We start from the raw sequence: 6,772 nt of genomic DNA, 5'->3' as shown, positions 1-6,772 counted from the left end.
AGGGGACAGCAGGGCAAGAAGGCAGGAGGGGGTGTGGTTAGAGGGGACAGCAGGGCAAGAAGGCAGGAGGGGGTGTGGTTAGAGGGGACAGCAGGGCAAGAAGGCAGGAGGGGGTGTGGTTAGAGGGGACAGCAGGGCAAGAAGGCAGGAGGGGGTGTGGTTAGAGGGGACAGCAGGGCAAGAAGGCAGGAGGGGGTGTGGTTAGAGGGGACAGCAGGGCAAGAAGGCAGGAGGGGGTGTGGTTAGAGGGGACAGCAGGGCAAAAAGGCAGGAGGGGGTGTGGTTAGAGGGGACAGCAGGGCAAGAAGGCAGGAGGGGGTGTGGTTAGAGGGGACAGCAGGGCAAGAAGGCAGGAGAGGGTGTGGTTAGAGGGGACAGCAGGGCAAGAAGGCAGGAGGAGGTGTGGTTAGAGGGGACAGCAGGGCAAGAAGGCAGGAGGGGGTGTGGTTAGAGGGGACAGCAGGGCAAGAAGGCAGGAGGGGGTGTGGTTAGAGGGGACAGCAGGGCAAGAAGGCAGGAGGGGGTGTGGTTAGAGGGGACAGCAGGGCAAGAAGGCAGGAGGGGGTGTGGTTAGAGGGGACAGCAGGGCAAGAAGGCAGGAGGGGGTGTGGTTAGAGGGGACAGCAGGGCAAGAAGACAGGAGGGGGTGTGGTTAGAGGGGACAGCAGGGCAAGAAGGCAGGAGGAGGTGTGGTTAGAGGGGACAGCAGGGCAAGAAGACAGGAGGGGGTGTGGTTAGAGGGGACAGCAGGGCAAGAAGACAGGAGGGGGTGTGGTTAGAGGGGACAGCAGGACAAGAAGGCAGGAGGGGGTGTGGTTAGAGGGGACAGCAGGGCAAGAAGGCAGGAGGGGGTGTGGTTAGAGGGGACAGCAGGGCAAGAAGGCAGGAGGGGGTGTGGTTAGAGGGGACAGCAGGGCAAGAAGGCAGGAGGGGGTGTGGTTAGAGGGGACAGCAGGGCAAGAAGGCAGGAGGGGGTGTGGTTAGAGGGGACAGCAGGGCAAGAAGGCAGGAGGGGGTGTGGTTAGAGGGGACAGCAGGGCAAGAAGGCAGGAGGGGGTGTGGTTAGAGGGGACAGCAGGGCAAGAAGGCAGGAAGGGGTGTGGTTAGAGGGGACAGCAGGGCAAGAAGGCAGGAGGGGGTGTGGTTAGAGGGGACAGCAGGGCAAGAAGGCAGGAGGGGGTGTGGTTAGAGAGGGCAGCAGGGCAAGGAGGCAGGAGGGGGTGTGGTTAGAGGGGGCAGCAGGGCAAGAAGGCAGGAGGGGGTGTGGTTAGAGGGGGCAGCAGGGCAAGAAGGCAGGAGGGGGTGTGGTTAGAGGGGGCAGCAGGGCAAGAAGGCAGGAGGGGGTGTGGTTAGAGGGGACAGCAGGGCAAGAAGGCAGGAAGGGGTGTGGTTAGAGGGGACAGCAGGGCAAGAAGGCAGGAGGGGGTGTGGTTAGAGGGGACAGCAGGGCAAGAAGGCAGGAGGGGGTGTGGTTAGAGAGGGCAGCAGGGCAAGGAGGCAGGAGGGGGTGTGGTTAGAGGGGGCAGCAGGGCAAGAAGGCAGGAGGGGGTGTGGTTAGAGGGGGCAGCAGGGCAAGAAGGCAGGAGGGGGTGTGGTTAGAGGGGACAGCAGGGCAAGAAGGCAGGAGGGGGTGTGGTTAGAGGGGACAGCAGGGCAAGAAGGCAGGAAGGGGTGTGGTTAGAGGGGTCAGCAGGGCAAGAAGGCAGGAGGGGGTGTGGTTAGAGGGGACAGCAGGGCAAGAAGGCAGGAGGGGGTGTGGTTAGAGAGGGCAGCAGGGCAAGGAGGCAGGAGGGGGTGTGGTTAGAGGGGGCAGCAGGGCAAGAAGGCAGGAGGGGGTGTGGTTAGAGGGGGCAGCAGGGCAAGAAGGCAGGAGGGGGTGTGGTTAGAGGGGGCAGCAGGGCAAGAAGGCAGGAGGGGGTGTGGTTAGAGGGGACAGCAGGGCAAGAAGGCAGGAGGGGGTGTGGTTAGAGGGGACAGCAGGGCAAGAAGGCAGGAGGGGGTGTGGTTACAGTGACCAAGTACCTGGAGCATATTCATTGTTGGGAGTTCCCTTCATGTTATACTCTGTAGACACGGCTGTAGCCTTCATGGTGCTTTCTCTCACAAAATGACACAGCACATCAGATACATTTTGCCTCTGAGGTGGAGGTGGTGGAACAATCAAGAAATTAAATAAATAGCTAAAATAAAGACTACCCTCATTATTAAGTGGCAACAAAAATCACTGACTTTCCCAGAAAGCAAGAGAGGCGCTCTTACAGATAGATTCATACAGTGGTGCCGTCAGGACAAGACTTTGGGGCACCACTCTGCAGAATGTGACCAAGGGCCACCCAATGCAGCAAGGCTGGCTTACATTTTGAAAGAGAAGCAATACGCATGATCATCTAAACAGGGTGGTGGGGAACGTAAGATCGTTAGGTCCAAAGTTTAAAACTCCCTAACTGCATCACTGGATTCATACAAAACAATTGTACATATGAAATATGGAATATTACACCAGATACAGAGAGCAATTTTCCATCTATAAGTTTATAATGAGAGCATGTGTTAGTATTAGGACTGTTATCCAATTAAAGATATTTGGGGGTGCAATCCTATGCATGTTTAGCCAGACAAAAAGACATGCTGGCTGGGGAATGCTGGGAGTTGTAGTGCTTTTTGTCTGGCTAAACATGCATAGAATTGCACCCTTAGTCAATAAATTATAGGAGGTTTGGTCAATTTGTTTTATCAAATTTGCATATATTTTACATTCAAGTCAAGAAATTACTTCTGAAGCATGACGCATGATTCATTTTTTTCGATGATGCACACATGACATAGCAGGCACCATCAAAAACAGAACCCGTGGTCCTCCAGAAGTTGAAATCCAACCTCCTTCAGCCCCAACGAGCAATGGTCAGGGATAATGGGAATGTTGGAAGACCACAGGTCCTCCCACTCCTGTGTTAGAAGAAGCATTCCCTCATGTGTGAGAGAAGGGGAGAATGCTTCTTTTAAGATGATGCATGCCATTCATAATGTTCATATTTTTATTTAAAATAATTGTTTTATTTAAAATAATATTGCCTGATTAATCAGAGGCACCCTTTCAGTTGTCTGAATGTTTAGAAAATGAAGAGCATTTGTGAGTAGTATTGCCCACTCTACAGAGTGATGAAATTCGGAAGTGCATCATCGAAAAAAATGAAGCATTGCCTCATGCTTCAGAACTAGTTTCTTGGCTCACATGTAAATCTTTGCAAATCCATTATGGATCACAACACTGTGATTATGAGTTCCATTTTCCCCCTGTAAAGGTTTCTCTGTATTTCTGCAAACCTTGGGGTTCCCTGCTGGTATTTCCCTTTTCTGTTTGGATGGTGCCATTTTGGCTACATAAAGGGCTACACGCTCAAGAGAATGAATTTGCTATTAATAAATAGAATTAAACTTCTGGTAGCTGAGTATCCATCCCAAGGGTTGTACCAATATTTATCCTACTTAAAGTAGACCCATTGGAATGAATGGGATTTAAGTTAGTCATGACAAACTTAAGTCCCAGTCATTTCAATGGGATATGAGATACTGTTAGTCCTACCAGACTGTTACTTACGTATAACATGACAGCCAAGACTAAAGGTAGCCAACCACTGAAAACAGCAGGAAAAGTTCTATGGACCCTGATAATGGGAGCTGGAAGGAAAAGAAAAGGGATCATACACAGCAGTTCAGCTTTAGGCAAATCAGTGGGATGTACACCATGTTAGAACAGTTAGGATTGGGGCCCGTTTTCTCTAATTAACCAGCTCTGATAGATTAGATTAGATCTCAACCCCTTTGTTATTTAAAATACATATTCATAGCACTATATTTTATAGATGCACTGTTCTGGTTACAAAATAGCTCCTACTTTTCTAGGACATAATTTCATTTTGTTTAGCCAAGAATTCATTAAAGAAGCTATAAATAACCTCCTTTAAATATTTAGCCATGAATAGAGGGTGGACTGGCATTGATGGCTTATTTTAGTACTAACGCAATATGCTTTAGAGCCATAAAATCTACATTTCAGCATGTATCAAGCTAATGATTTAACACCTCCAATGTGGTTTGCGATATCCAATTACGAAGTGTATATTTGCAATCCCGATCGCCACCCCTGTCCAAGGAAACAGTTAAGAGGGGCCAGAACAGGATTTGGCCCCCACCAAGGTTTTTCCGGTTTGAGAAGGGGCAGCTACCCTCAGAACACATATTTCACAGTAGCATTGTAGGACCTGCCCTCACTTGGATTTTCAGTTTCAGATACCGGTTTCTGCCTTGGCCAATTATCCACACACATAGTAGTCAGTCGAAAAAGTAGCTGATGGATTTTGCTTCTAACCTGATAAGAAGTGATATTAGGACCATGACTGTTCCTTCTTTAATTGAAGGATGCTTTTTACATTTGTATGCAGCCTTTCCATCAAAGAGTGTTGGGGCACAATCCTATGCATGTTTAGACAGAAAAAAAAAGTCCTACAACTCCCAGGATGTCCCAGCAAGCATCTGTCTAAACATGTATAGGATTGCGCCCTTAAGCGTTATCTTAACCAAGGCACTTAGAAGTAAGTCCACTGAGTTTCAAGGGATTTACTCCCAGGTGTATGTAGAAATGCAGCCTAAATTCCCTCAAGGCCACCTATGGAGTTGCGTAGCCGAGTTGAGCCTCGGTTTCCTAAATCCCACCCTAACCCCCTGACCATTAAATCATACTGGCTGCCAAGGAAGATTTCCAGATGGTTCCTTGTTTTAGAGGCTTATACATTATCCTATCCCCTTCATGGATCACTGCCTTGTTGTGGCGAAGGGGCTTGCGTAACTCAGTGAAGCCATAAGCTATGCCGTGCAGGGCCACCCAAGACGGACAGGTCATGGCAGAGAGTTCTGACAAAATGTGGTCCACTGGAGAAGGAAATGGCAACCCACTCCAGTATTCTTGCCAAGAAAACCCCATGGAACGTATCACAAGGCTAAAAGAGATGACGCCGGAAGATGAGCCCCTCAGGTCGGAAGGTGTCCAATATGCTACTGGGGAAGAGCAGAGGGTATTTCCAAGTAGCGCCAGAAAGAGTGAAGCGGCTGGGCCAAACCCGAAAGGACACTCAGCTGTGGATGTGTCTGGTGGTGAAAAGAAAATCCGATGCTGTAAAGAACAATATTGTTTAGGAACCTGGAATGTCAGATCAATGAATCAAGGTAAGCTGGAGGTGGTCAAACATGAGATGGCAAGATTGAACATCGACATCTTGGGAATCAGCAAACTCAAATGGACAGGCATGGGCGAATTTAATTCAGGTGACCATCATATCTACTATTGTGGGCAAGAATCCCTTAGAAGAAATGGAGTAGCACTCATAGTCAACCAAAGGGTGGGAAAAGCAGTACTGGGGTACAATCTTAAAAATGATAGAATGATCTCAGTACGAATCCAAGGCAAACCATTCAACATCACAGTAATTCAAGTCTATGCCCCAACCACTGAGGCCGAAGAAGCTGAGGTTGATCGGTTCTATGAAGACCTACAACACCTTCTAGAACTAACACCAAAAAAAGATGTCCTCTTCATCATAGGGGATTGGAATGCTAAAGTAGGAAATCAAGAAATCACCGGGATAACAGGCAGGCATGGCCTTGGTGTACAAAATGAAGCAGGACAAAAGCTAATAGAGTTTTGCCAAGAGAACATGCTGATCATAGCAAACACTCTTTTCCAACAGCACAAGAGGCGACTCTACACATGGACGTCACCAGATGGTCAATATCGAAATCAGATTGATGATGTCCTTTGCAGCCAAAGATGGAGAAGCTCCATACAGTCAGTAAAAACAAGACCTGGAGCCGACTGTGGCTCAGATCATGAGCTGCTTCTTGCAAAATTTCGGCTTAAATTGAAGAACGTAGGGAAAACCACTAAACCGTTCAGGTATGACCTAAATCATATCCCTGATGAATATACAGTGGAGGTGAGGAATAGATTTCAGGGATTAGACCTGATAGACAGAGTGCCTGAGGAACTATGGACGGAGATCCGTAATATTGTTCAGGAGGCAGCAACGAAATCCATCCCAAAGAAAAAGAAATGCAAGAAAGCCAAGTGGCTGTCTGATGAGGCTTTACAAGTAGCTCACGAAAGAAGGGAAGCGAAAAGCAAGGGAGAAAGGGGAAGATATACCCAACTGAACGCAGAGTTCCAGAGAATAGCAAGGAGAGACAGGAAGGCCTTCTTAAATGAACAATGCAAAGAAATCGAGGAAAACAACAGAATGGGAAAGACTAGAGATCTCTTCAAGAAAATTGGAGATCTCAAGGGAACGTTTTGTGCAAAGATGGGCATGATAAAGGACAAAGAAGGCAGGGACCTAACAGAAGCAGATGAGATTAAGAAGAGGTGGCAAGAATACACAGAAGAACTATACAGGAAAGATCTGAATGTCCCTGATAGCCATGATAGTGCGGTCACTGAACTTGAGCCGGACATCCTAGAGAGTGAAGTCAAGTGGGCCTTAGGAAGCATTAGTAACAACAAAGCTAGCGGAGATGACAGTATTCCAGCCAAGCTATTTAAAATCCTAAAAGATGGTGCTGTTAAAGTGCTGCATTCAATATGTCAACAAATCTGGAACACTCAACAGTGGCCACAAGACTGGAAAAGGTCAGTTTACATTCCAATTCCAAAGAAGGGCAACACCAAAGAGTGTTCAAACTACCGCACAATTGCGCTCATTTCACATGCCAGCAAGGTGAT

Source organism: Heloderma suspectum, chromosome 8, assembly GCF_057233095.1.
Source record: "Heloderma suspectum isolate Gila_16-S chromosome 8, 16-S_ref, whole genome shotgun sequence".
NCBI classification, from domain to species: Eukaryota; Metazoa; Chordata; class Lepidosauria; order Squamata; family Helodermatidae; genus Heloderma; species Heloderma suspectum.
The sequence above is the reverse complement of the archived record's forward strand: the minus strand, read 5'-3'. Positions refer to the sequence as shown.